General features: G+C 38.0%; 1 pseudogene; it reads right to left on the bottom strand.

Annotated features, from left to right (window-relative positions):
• Positions 1–3,814: 3,814 nt before the first annotated feature.
• Positions 3,815–11,746, bottom strand: Aebp2-ps1 (AE binding protein 2, pseudogene 1; annotated as a pseudogene).
• Between the last annotated feature and the right edge of the window lie 2,133 nt (positions 11,747–13,879).

Genomic DNA, 13,879 nt, shown 5'->3' with positions numbered 1-13,879 from the left:
CGAGCCCCTTCAAGCTCTTCCAGTTCTTTCTCTGATTCCTTCAATAGGGGACCTATTCTCAGTTCAGTGGTTTGCTGCTGGCATTCGCCTCTGTATTTGCTGTATTCTGGCTGTGTCTCTCAGGAGCGATCTACATCCGGCTCCTGTCGGTCTGCACTTCTTTGCTTCATCCATCTAGTCCAATTGGGTGGCTGTATATGTCTGAACCCCATTTTTAATAGGGGTATTTGTCTCCCTGCAGTCTAACTTCTTCAGTTCTTTGTACATTTTGCATATAAGCCTTCTGTCTGTTGTAGGATTGGTAAAGATCTATTCCCAATCTGTTGGTTGTTGTTTTGTCCTAACAAAGGTCTCCTTTGCCTTACAGAAGCTTTGCAGTTTTATGAGATCCCACTTGTTGATTGTTGATATTAGAATTGGTATTCAGTTTCCCAGAATTTTATTGAGTATTTTTGCATCAATATTCGTAGGGGAAATTGGTCTGAAGTTCTCTTTCTTTCTTGGATCTTTGTGTGGTTTATGTATAAGAGTAATTGTGGCTTCATAGAAGGAATTCGTTAGTGCTCCATCTGTTTCAATTTTGTGGAATAGTTTGGATAGTATTGGTATGAGGTCTTCTATGAAGGTCTGATAGAATTCTGCACTGAACCCATCTGGACCTGGGCTCTTTTTGGTTGGGAGACCTTTAATGACTGCTTCTATTTCGTTAGTAGTTATGGGGTTGATTAAATGGTTTATCTGTTCCTAATTTAATTTCTATACCTGGTATCTGTATACGAAATAGTCCATTTCCTGCAGATTTTCAAGTTTTGTTGAATATAGGCTTTTGCAGTAGGATCTGATGATTTTTGGAATTCCCTCTGATTCTGTAGTTATGTCTCCCTTTTCATTTCTGACTTTGTTAATTTGGACACACTCTCTGTGTCCTCTGGTTAGTCTGGCTAAGGGTTTATCTATCTTGTTGATTTTCTCAAAGAACCAACTTTTGGTTCTGTTGATTCTTTCTATGGTCCTTTTTATTTATACTTGGTTGATATCAGCTCTGAGATTGATTATTTCCTGCCTTCTACTCCTCCTGGGTGTATTTGCTTCTTTTTGTTCTAGAGCTTTTAGGTGTGCTGTCAAGCTGGTGACATATGCTCTCTCCTGTTTCTTTCTGCAGGTACTCAGAGCTATGAGTTTTCCTCTTAGCACAGCTTTCATTGTGTCCCATAAGTTTGGGTATGTTGTACCTTCATTTTCATCAAATTCTAAGAAGTCTTTAATTTCTTTCTTTATTTCTTCCTTGACCAGGTTATCATTGAGTAGAGCATTGTTCAACTTCCATGTGTATGTGGGCGTTCTTCCCTTATTGTTATTGAAGACCAGCTTTAGGCTGAGGTGGTCTGATAGGATGCATGGGATCATTTCTATCTTTCTGTATCTGTTGAGGCCTGTTTTATGACCAATTATATGGTCAGTTTTGGAGAAAGTACCATGAGGTGCTGAAAAGAATGTATATCCTTTTGCTTTAGGATAGAATGTTCTATAAATATCTGTTAAGTCCATTTGGTTCATGACTTCTCTTAGTCTGTCTAAGTCTCTGTTTAATTTCTGTTTCCATGACCTGTCCATTGATGAGAGGGGTGTTGAAATCTCCTATTATTAGTGTGTGAGTTGCAATGTGTGTTTTGAGCTTTAGTAAGGTTTCTTTTACCTATGTAGGTGCCCTGTATTTGGAGCATAGATACTTAGGATTGAGAGTTCATCCTGGTGGATTTTTCCTTTGATGACTATGAAGTGACCTTTCTTATCTTTTTTGATGACTTTTAGTTGAAAATTGATTTTATTCGATATTAGAATGGCTACTCCAGCTTGCTTCATCGGACCATTTGCTTGGAAATGCCTTTCACTCTGAGGTAGTGTCTGTCTTTGTCTCTGAGGTGTGTTTCCTGTAGGCAGCAGAATGCAGGGTCCTCATTGAGTATCCAGTTTGTTAATCTGTGTCTTTTTATTGGGGAGTTCAAACCATTGATGTTGAGAGATATTAAGGAATAGTGATTATTGCTTCCTGTTATATTCATATTTGAATGTGAGGTTATGTTTGTGTGCTTTTCTTTGTTTTGTTGCCAAGATGATTAGTTTCTTGCTTCTTCTAGGGTATAGCTTGCCTCCTTATGTTGGGCTTTACCATTCATTATCCTTTGTAGCGCTGGATTTGTAGAAAGATATTGTGTAAATTTGGTTTTGTCATGGAATATCTTGGTTTCCCCATCTATGGTAATTGAGAGTTTTGCAGGATACAGTAACCTGGGCTGGCATTTGTGTTCTCTTAGGGTCTGTATGACATCTGTCCAGGATCTTCTGGCTTTCATAGTCTCTGGTGAGAAGTCTGGTGTGATTCTGATAGGTCTGCCTTTATATGTTACTTGACCTTTTTCCCTTACTGCTTTCAATATTCTTTCTTTATTTTGTGCATTTGGTGTTTTGACTATTATGTGACGGGAGGAGTTTCTTTTCTGGTCCAATCTATTTGGAGTTCTGTAGGCTTCTTGTATGCTTATGGGCATCTCTTTCTTTAGGTTAAGGAAGTTTTCTTCTATGATTTTGTTGAAGATATTTACTGGTCCTTTGAGCTGGGAGTCTTCGCTCTCTTCTATACCTATTATCCTTAGGTTTGATCTTCTCATTGAGTCCTGGAATTCCTCTACAGAGCATCTAGGTGTCTATTCCAGAGAGTGCTCATCCACACTGTTTTCCCTCTCATCCCTCAAGCTCTGTGACTGTTCCATGTCTATCTCTTCACTCCCCAGTAAAGCCTCCCATTCTTTTAGAACCTTGTGCATGTGTGGTCTTCCTTTTTTAACCAAATGAGAAATGATCTATGCATCATGGAACTTTTCCCATTTTGGAACCAAAGGATTAATTTTATATTGTCTATTCTTTGAAAAATTTAGGGTAAAAAAAACTGCTGACATTCCTGTCACTGTAGGAAGGGAGAACTCCATGTGAGGAGTGCTTTCTGCACTCTGACTGCACAGCACACACTTTACTGTATGTCCTCCAACAGTGAGGAACGACGACCTCAGTCACTGTCAGAGGGGAGTGCTGTAAATTATTATGGGTTAGGGTCCTTTCTCTAAGGATGCCCAATGTTTTGTTCTTAGACATTAACAGTAGTATACAGTCCCCTCAGTCTACACAGACATCTCTCGTTAAAGGTGCTTTGTTAGCAATCTCTCTGGCAACAGTAGTGAGTTACAATTTCCTTCAATATTATTTCTACCATAATATGTACATTGACTTTCATGCCTCTAGAAAATATCTACAGTACATTTCATAATAGAAAAATATATTACAAATATTCTGAATTATTTACAGCAAAGTTCTATTATCTCTATGCAACATTTATTTGATACGGTACTGACAAGTTACACATTTGTATGAAAGTTAAAAAAAAAAAATCCAGATGGTTTCTCGACTGCCAAGCAAGAAAGTGATTTTATTTTCCTTTTCAAAACCAACTTTGTTGCATAAAGGATTGTTTGAAGATATTTTTTTAAATACAATTTTTTAAATTAAAGAACTCAAAACATTTTCCTCAGGAAAAAAATTAAAGAGTCAAAGGTTAAATGAAAGTATGGAGATTATTCAAATGTTTTGAAGCTGAGTTTTTTTCAAAAACCATTGACAACAGTTAAATATTAACACACTGCACCCCATGAGAGACCCTAGTCCTGAAAAAAAAAAGCCATCAGAAATATGACAACACTCTTTAGTCCTAATTCTCAGACTTAGTATGACAGACAAATTTTTAGTTGACTGCAAATGTTGTTCACTGTTTGCTTAAATACAAATTGAACATTTTTCTTATCAGAGTTCTCTTCAAACTCTTCTGTGGCATTGTTGTTTAAATGTTTGGGTTCAACAGCAAGGCAGTATTTTGGGGTAGCTTTGCTAAAGAACTGCCTTAGTTTTTAACTGATATCATTCAATTTCAATCACCCATACATCTGGCAGAATATCTTCGGGAATCTAATGAAACAAAATGTTTATCTTTCCAGATTCCTCCTTTCTCTTAGTTATTACAGTACAATGAAAAACAACACTCTCTTCCTTCCCTAAATTTTCCATATGAGCTGAGAGGTTAAAGCATACAGCTCGGTGTCTTATGACATCCAGCGTTTATCCATGAAAAAATCACGTGCTGGTGGTTATTATGAGCGCCATCTTTTGTTCTTTAGTTTCCTCCTCTTGTTCATTCCAGCTTTAGACAGAAATTCTTCTTTGGCCTTTGGCTGGCTAGAAACTTTTGAAGAATTCTACTGACTGAAGTTTGTGGGTACATGGTGAGCTAGTCCTCCCTGAGAAGCAAAGTTGACATTGCAGCCACCAACTACCCACTTGAAAGATTTGTCTCTACTGTGGGTCAGCATGTGTGGCTGTAACCAACTCTGACTGTTTGATGAGGTGTTATACACCTTAAAACCATTCACAAGCAAGTGAATAACCCTCCACTCTGTCAATCTACATACATGGAGCGAATGTGGTCTGCCAGGTCTGGGCTGAAGTTGAAGCACTCCTGGCATTGGCTCCAACAACAGTTATAGGCTATGTGTTTGCCTGAAGCAGTAGCTCTCCCTTGTCCATTCATCATGGCTGGAGTTGAATGTCCACTAGAAATTGTACTGCCTATGGCTATCAGAGTACTGCTTATGCTGTCCCGATGTCCCAGCGACCCAAGGATGGCAGTTCAGACGAAGCAGGCAATGCTTTGGCTCAAGATCTTTGCGGTTTTTAGTCCTGGAGCTTCTAATAAAATCTGGGAGAACTTCCTTCTTAATAGGCCACATGATAACCCTTTTCATGGCCTCTCCTCTCTGGGTATGTACTATCAGAAAGGAAGTAAAAGAGATGAAAATGTTTGTTTTCCAGCTTCAACGGTGTGCTGATATTTTGCTATTGTTGTTTCTTCTTACATCTTTCTTTTTATGTGTGTCTATTTCTTAAGGGGGAAAATAAGCTAAATAACGCCTTTAATAGTATTAACTGGCAGAAACAAACACTTTGAGTCCAATGTGATTAAGCACAAATCAATCATTTCTCCCCTCAGGTTTTGTAAGCATGTATGTGGTCACATTAACTGCTTTAATTTAAATTAGTATTTTGAAATACAAATGGCATGACATTTACTTCTCAAATCAGTACCACTCTTTCCTCTGTCCTTCTCTTTCCCTTAGCAATCTAATTTTTATTGATTATCTTGTCCTTTTTAACTTCAACAGTATAAAATTAAATACCCAAACACTGTTGTGGGAAATAATGTGACCTTCGTTATAAAAGACAAGGCAGTCAGCACAATTACAGATTTTAGCATTGTAGAAACAATATTTCTTAGTATCAATCTTCCTTTCTTTCTACTTTGGTTATGAAATCAGAGTATGGATACTAAGATGCACTTATATTTATGCAATCATATATTTAAGTACATTTGATTTTGTCTTTTCTTTTCACTGATTTAACATGATTACATTTCAAGTTTAGTTAATAGTTTCTAAGACAAGAGCTCAATCTCTAAAATTTACAACATTTATTCAAAATTATATGTAGATAGTTCTCTAAATATTTGTTCAAATAACAGGAAGTAAAGACTTCAAAGATCTACCACGACCCCATAATTACACATGAAGCTACCTACCACTATTTAAAAGGTGATGCATACTGAAAGATGAAGAACATGGGAATTTTCTGAATTAGAAGGATGGGACTAAGGTTATAGTTCAGTGGAGAACAGTTCCACAGCATATGCAAGACCCTGTGCTCAATCTCCAGTACTGAAATAAGAGACAAAGAAACATAGGCAAGAAGGTCAAGGGGAATATAAAGACCTGTAGAAGGACATGAGAGACATAATTACAGCACAGTTACTAGATGTCAGTGATGTCCTCTGTGTGTTGAAAATGAAAATGAATGTTTGGGCCAACAAACAGAAAAACTATTGCTCATTGTTTTGAGAAACAAAACTTAAAAGTTGATTAGTATTTAATTAAAAAATGGTTCAAAACAAATAGTGTCAAGTTTTGTTTGTCGGTTGGTTGGTTGATTGGTTGGTTAGCTTCTTTTTCCTAAAGATTGGAACTAGACATAAAACAGCAATGGAAGTTGGAGCACATAGGCAATTGTACTTGCTTTCACTTCCTTGCTATTGCCTGCTGTGACTACAGAAGAATGGACCCTGTTCCAAGTGTCTTTTGAATTTTCATTCTGCTGTTTTATTGATATATGTCACTATATACTCACACATGTACACCATCTATAATATACACAAATGGCAATCAAAATGATATATTCTTTGGGGTTTCTGGTTTTCAGACTAAAGCCAATGACCTTTCAGAATTTCGTATCTCACTTAAGGTTTGAAAAGAAGTAAATCACCATATGATGAACAGGTCACTTCCACAAATCAAGAACCCTTTTCAGGTACATGAGGATATGGATAGGATAGAAAACAGGAAAGAGTGTGTGTTTCCCAAGGTTCATTAAACAAAATTAAGAGAGACCCTTTGAAAAGAATAAAAGAGGTAAAAACCTTGCACTTTGTAGAGAAAAGGGTTATATACAAAGTAAGGAGAAGGAATAATGCTTATCAGAGAAGAAATCAAATGAAATTTAAAATTAAAAAATAATCGAATAAGGGAAAATCAATAAATAAACAAGAAATAAAAAGAAAAAGCTTCAAGCCAAGGAACTTCAAGCCTAAGGTGGTGTCACATGTCTTTAACTCCAGTACTTATAGGACAGAGGCAGTAAGATCTCTATGCATTCCAGGCTAGTGTAGTTTACATATTGAGTTTCATGCCAGCAAAGACTGTGTAGTGAGATCTTGTCTCAAAATTATTTTAATTTATAAAAGAAAGCAGCACTATTAATAACATATTGGGAAGGCTAATAAAATTTTAAATAAATTATTTATACAAGGAATTAAATAGGGGACTTTAGCACAGACCTTACAGCTCATGAACCTGTCAAGTTAGAAGAAATGGCTCAATTCCTCAAAAAAGCCAACACTACAAAAACAACATGAAAAAGATAATGTGAACAATCCTGTCAGGGTTACAAAAATTGAAGTTATTATACCAATCTCACAAACAAGAAGTCTCCAGGGTCTGGCTTACTAGACAATTCTGTTAGATATTTAGTGAAGAACTATCATCAATATTTTGGAAACTCCTCCAAAAAAATCAAAGAAAGGAAATGACTGTTTGCTTCCCTTCATGAGATCAGTAGTATATGATACCAAAAGTAGCCAAGGGTATGTTCTGCATTATTTGTTAACTTTCCTACATTACATAACACTGTAAGTGTCAGTTTCTTATGGCTGCTGTAACAAAACACCAAAACTAATTGGCTTTAAACAAAATAAATATTGTCTTTCACAGCTCAGAGGCCAGGTATCAAATGTTTTCTCTGAAGACTCTAATGAAGAAACATATCCTACATCCTTAAATTTTTTGAAATTTATTAGTTTTTCTTTTATGGTTATAATTGTTTTTCCTGCATATGTTTCTGCATCATGGGCATGGTGAGTCCCCAATGAGGCTAAAAGAGAGAATCAGATCCCCAAGACTCAAGTTACAAATGACTGTGACTCACTAAATGATTAGGGGGATTGAACCCCAGTACTCAGGAAAAGTAGTCAGTGGTGCTTCTCCAGCCTCAAAGACAGTGACTGTATTTATTTTAATTACATTTATTTTATGTATTCATTTGTTTATTTATTTATGTTGTTGTTGCTGTCTGTTTGTTGAGACAGGGTCTCTCTACATATCACTGACTGTCCCACACCTTAAACATATAGACCAGACCAGACCAGTAAAAGCGATCCACCTGCCTCTGACTCTCAAATGCTGGGATTTAAGGTGGGTGCCACCAAGCCTGGCTCCTACACCTTTCTTAACTTGTGGTTAGCATGTAATCTCTCATACTATTTAGCTTACACATGCATCATTTCAATTTTTGCTCCTTTTATCACATGTCAATCTCCGTGTGTGTGTGTGTGTGTGTGTGTGTGTGTGTGTGTGTGTGTGTGTGTGTGTGTGTTAAAAATACCACTCAGAGTTCAGTGTGGTAGTGCACACATATAATCCCAGAATTTGGGAAGTAGAAGATGAGTAGTTCAAGGCTAGCCTCAGCTACATGACAATTCACTGTCAGCCTAGGCTACATGAAATACTGTGTCAAAAATAAAACAACCAAATAAAAGACAAATTCTCAAATTAGATTACAACCTAGCATAACCCAGCATGACTTCACCTTGGCTTACATTTTTAAGAGGCATACATATAAATGAGATAATATTCCTCCGTGGCAAAGTTTTCAATTTCAACAAAAATTTTTGATCACTATAATTAAAAGTACCAAACCAGTAAGTAGAAAATCAGCTGAGATAAAGTTTTGCTTAACAAGACTCCACTGATGGAAGAAGCACAGATGGTTTTTGCCAAGGCCTTAAGATTTATTTTTAATAGCAACCATGTTTATGTTACCATGACATTAGCAGCATCAACACATTCCCTAAGTAGTTATAAATGCAGTCCTGTTATCAGGAGCAGTGTCCCTGAAAGTAGAGGAAATCAAACAATTGTTCAGTTGCAGTCACTTTATCTATGGCTGCAATGCTGCTAAAGAACCATCCTGTTGCAATGCTTGAGTGCCCACAAAACAGGAATGTCTGCTAATTCTCTTCTCATGTTGGGGGTCAGGGGGGAGACGCATGACTGATGTGCATGCATTTACTGTTTCATTTCATCCTTTACAAACTCATATTTTCTCATTTTCCCAAGTAAGAAGCACAGTGTATCAGAGTCTAGAAAACAGAAGCCCCTTTTAACAGAAGCCTGCATTTTAATGATTTTTCTCATTGCAGTGGTAAAATGTCTGCTACAGGAAACTTAAGGAGAAAGGATTCATTCTGCCTCATAGTTTCAGAGGACATTATATTGCCACAACATGGGATAGCAAAAGGAACTTGTCAAAAATATATGGCCCAAGTTCTGCGCATCTTGGCAGATAGGAATTTGACGGTAGACTAGGCCACAGTCTCAAAGGTTCGACAGCCTTTTCTAAAAACAGCACCATGATTTGTACAACAGGCATTCAAACATGAGAGACTGTGAAGGACATTTTACACTGAGCCTTAAATGGGATTGAAAACAATGAATTAGTTTCATAAGTGATAGTCAAAATTAGAAGCAGAGTGGCAAATAGCAACTTGTGTATCTAAACAAATCCTACTGTATCTAAGGAAAGAAACAATTCTCAGAACCGCAGGGCCAAGGTCAACTGCCACAAACCACTGCAATAATAGGAAGAGGCAGACCATGACAAAGCAGTACTTGAAGTGAGGGACAGTGGGAGAGATCTTTTTTCCCTCAGTTGCCTTCTAACCTCTGATCCTCTCTCCAGCATCTTCAAGTAACCAATCCCAGTCTAAGGCCAGAAACACTCAGTAAAGAGTCTCTGCCTGACCAACCAAGGCTAATTACATCTTCTAGTCATCTAATCATTTGGACCATTTCTAAGTGGGGGTCATTTACTGTAATTGGTATAATAGAAATACACAGTTATTCGGCTAGTCATTGTGGTATGCACCAATCTTAGCACTGGGGAGGTGGTAATAGGGGGATCATGTGCTTGATCCTAGCCTAAAGTATATAGCAAGGTCCTGTTCCAAACAAAAATACACAAGTATGTTTAATCATGTTGATCATGTTTTCACCATTCTGACACCTTTCCACCCCACACCTAAATTTCTCCATCTAGCTTCTAAGTCACATTCCACAAGAATAGGATAGGGAACATAGGTGGTCACAGACTGGATTTCTGTAGTTCTGTGACAAACAGCCATGGAGGGTATTTTAAGACACTGAACAGAATATATTACAGACAACAATGTCAAAGTCTGGCTTTCTACTAATGCACAAATCCTTGTTCTATAGACCTCAACTTGTTTTTGTGTACTGAAGCAACTAAGGCAGCTCTCTCCTTCATAAGATTTAATATATCTACCCACTTGAGTCATGGTGGTACATGACTTTAATCCCAGTCCCAGGGAGACAGAGGCAGGACCATTCTATCTACATAGAGTTCCTGGGCTGCCAGGGTTAAATAATGAGACCCTGTCTCAAAAAGTATACAATCAATAGCTGAGATAGATTTTATTATATTGAATTTTAATTGTAATATACATTCATCAAAATCATTTGCTATATAAAACAAACAAAGAAACAAACAATAACAAAAAAGGATTTGATGGTACTGCATGAAGCTGAGGATATTCACAATACCCCTTGAGATCTCTGTATTTTCTAACCAATACCAAATTTTTTATCGGTCTGCTAAGTATTACCTAGTGCTGACCATTAATAAAGATTATTATTAAGTTGTTCATACTCAGAGAGATAGTGACTCAGGCTATCTTAGGGGCCAAGACTCAATTCAAAAGCTAGACAGATTTCTCTTGCTACTCTCTGCTCCAGACAGTTCTCCAGGCAGTTCTCTCTTGCTATTCTTAAAAACTTCTCAAGATAGCTCATCTCTTGAAGATCATAAGTCCGGTCTTTTACAGATCAATCCAGTCATTTACTCCAAGTTTCCTTTTGAATGTCCTATGAATCAGCATCTCATGACCCCAGCCCCTTAATTCTTAGGAGACATCAAGCACATCTTTCCTTTTATTTTTTTTTATGTTTATGCTATCATCTTATCCCTATCTAAACTGAAGAATGAATGGGAAAATGTGTCTTAGGATCCAGAATGAAAACAATTTTTCCTTTATACATATGTGTGTTAATGTTATTTTATTTACATTTCAAATATTATCCCCCTTCCTGGTTTCCCCTCTGTAAACCCCCTATCCCATCCTCCTCCCCCTGCTTCTATGAGGGTGCTCCCACATCCACCTACCTACTTCCTCCTTACCCCCTAGCATTCCTCTATGCTGAGTCATAGAGCATCCACAGGATCAAGGACCTCACCTCCCATTGATGCCAGATAAGGCACAGGGACCCCAATGGAAGAGTCTGGGGAAGGAATGAAGGAGCTGAAGAGGTTTGCAACTCCATAGGAAGAACAGCAATATTAACCAACAGGACACCCCAGAGATCCCAGGGATTAAACCACACCTCTCCTTTTAACATTGCAAAAGAACTCAGAAATCTGCCTGCCTCTGCACACATGATAAACTAGTTGTGTGGGGCCCTGTTCTGAAATTACTATTTCTACCATTTCTGGGCCTAAACTTGCTCTGTCCCAGGCTGATCCTTAACTCAGGAATTTGTCTGCCTTTGTAACCAGGTATAAAAAAAAAATGAAAGGAATTTGCTGCAATCCTAACTCCCTAAATCTCTTTATCTCTTTCCTTAGTATCTTTCTGACAAGTGATTCACACTGCAGCTGCTTTTGTTCCTTTAGATACCTGAAGCCCCTCATATGATTCATACTGCATCCTTATATTTTGAGAAAATATATATTTTCTAACTCGTATTTTCAGAGTTTTTTCCCCATAGTCTTAAGGGCTATCCTGAAGGTCCCAGTGTTTACCATTGGGCTGAGACATTAACGCCACCTTCACCTCCACACTAATGCTGTCTGTGATTATCACCGAGTCAGTAACGTCAGTAACGTTGACCGGGAGGACATTCCTTGAAGGAGGAATGTAAAATATGTACAGTATTATACAAACAAGCCTTCTGCCCACAGCAGTCATCGACACTTGTGGAGGCCCATGCCCTGTTGACCCTGTTCCAGGGGTGGGGACCACGTCATTCCACCTCCATCAAGCGCACATGGGACCCTGCAAAGAACCATAGGAAAGGTCACCATTGGAATGCATAGTTACATAGTAGAGTATGTAGGATACTCTGTAGTTTTGTATCTTCCTATGAACTGGTATATTAGTTCAATGTAATTTTACCTATTTTTACCTGGCTTACAAGTTTTCCATATGGGCTTTTCATATACTTTTTATTTTGTCCCCTACCTTCTCCTGCCCTAGTCCTTCCTTGTTCCACTTCCTCTACTTCCAACCTGGCTCAAATTTGTCTGTCATCAGTACCCCCTTTGATATTTTCATGTCATATACATTCTGCTCAAGTCTCCTTCACTTAAGGCACCATCCCTCCCACCTAAATGGCCCCTTCCTACTTTCTCCATTCTACAGTTACCCCAAGTTAAACATTAAAAGAAATCTAAAGATTTGAAGCTAAAATTCACGTAGGTGATATTTGTGAATCTGAGTTGCCTCGCCCATTTCCCATCCATTTACCTTAAGAATTCATAATTTTATTTTTTACAAGTAAATAGAACTCTAAATATAATTTTAAGTCAAATCAAGGAGCCTCAAAGCCTTTTGAAATTGGTGACCTTGAATTCCTAATGCTCTTACCTCTGCTTCCCAAATGATAGAATCACAGGTATATACCACCACTCCAAATGGGTCTTTTGAACTTTTGGAATTAGAACTATGAATTGACAAAATAATATGTCTGGTTAACTAGCTTTATGAAATATGCTGGGAGAGTATTACCCAAACCCATAAACTGCAGGCTCTGAAAAAGCAATCTATACTTTCTATTAGAGTTATTAAATTTTGAGTCTGGGATAATCATGTGGTTTAACTTAATTGAGAAGGCATCTACTTTTACTAACTAATAACTTCAATTTCATACTTGCTTCACCTAATGTATTGAAATTGAAATTTCACAAGCAGAACCTGAAACTTTGTCACAATAAAATTCAACTATTTTCAGTCCATATTGCCTCTTTGTAGATCTCCTAATACAATTTCTTTATAACTATTTCAAAGTGATGATACATGCCAGATGTGGTGGTATTAGCACATGCAGTCAACTGGAAGCAAACATTTCATAAGTTTTATTTTGGTCACCTTTCTTAGTATTATGATGTAGTCAGTCATCCTTTTCCACTCCATAACAGGAAAGACCTAAAACCCCATTTTCCCAGAATATCCATGCTAATTATTTAGTGATCTGGCTCCTAAGTTGGGCTTAGCACTGTACCATCACATGTACTCAGTACTTAACTAGTCATGGAGTTCTTCATTAACTACCACCTGGTACAGTAAAAAGTTTCTTTGATGAAAGCTACATGCCATGCTAATTTATGATGATAAATGATGATATGGTTGAACAATATGACTGTTTAGTAGAACAATATCAGTAGGTTCCCTGCTATGGCTTATGATCTTCCAAACCAAGGATTCTTGACCAGGTTTACAGAGTCAGGCTTGAGTTCCCTCTTGTAGAGTAGGTCCCCAAATCATTCAGAGTGTAGTTAATTATCCTCATAATATCTGCCACAATTGCAACAGTGGGCACGTGTTGCCTGGAAGGTCATTATAGTAGCTCAAAGGGTTTACAGTTGAATATGACTATTGATGACTTTCTAAAACTTTCTTCCAGCTCAACTCCAACTTGATTTCTCCATGACCTGTGACCTCTTGATTTTCCTTTTCTTAATGGCAAGATTTAAAAGTGGATTCATGACCCCTGCCCACATCCCTGGCCCAAGAGGAAACTGTATATGGCCTCTGAGAACCAGTAGATAGGGGTACTAGAGCTACAGGTCCCCTGCGCCTGAGACACCACCAGAATCTGAAGGGACAGGATGAACAGCACCCAAATCCCATGGGAGGGAGAGATAAAACTTCAGAGAGGCAGACACGCCTGGGAAGCCAGAAGAAAATACACTCTGCCCACATTTCTGACTCCAGAGGAAAACACCAAACACCATCTGGGACCCTGGTGCACGGGGGCTCCTGGAAAGGGCAGCGCAGGTCCACCTGGTTACTGCCCTCGCGGAGAGCTCATAAGCAACACCC

The sequence above is a fragment of the Rattus norvegicus genome, chromosome X (genome assembly GCF_036323735.1).
Source record: "Rattus norvegicus strain BN/NHsdMcwi chromosome X, GRCr8, whole genome shotgun sequence".
Classification (NCBI taxonomy): Eukaryota; Metazoa; Chordata; class Mammalia; order Rodentia; family Muridae; genus Rattus; species Rattus norvegicus.
The sequence above is the reverse complement of the archived record's forward strand: the minus strand, read 5'-3'. Positions and strand labels throughout refer to the sequence as shown.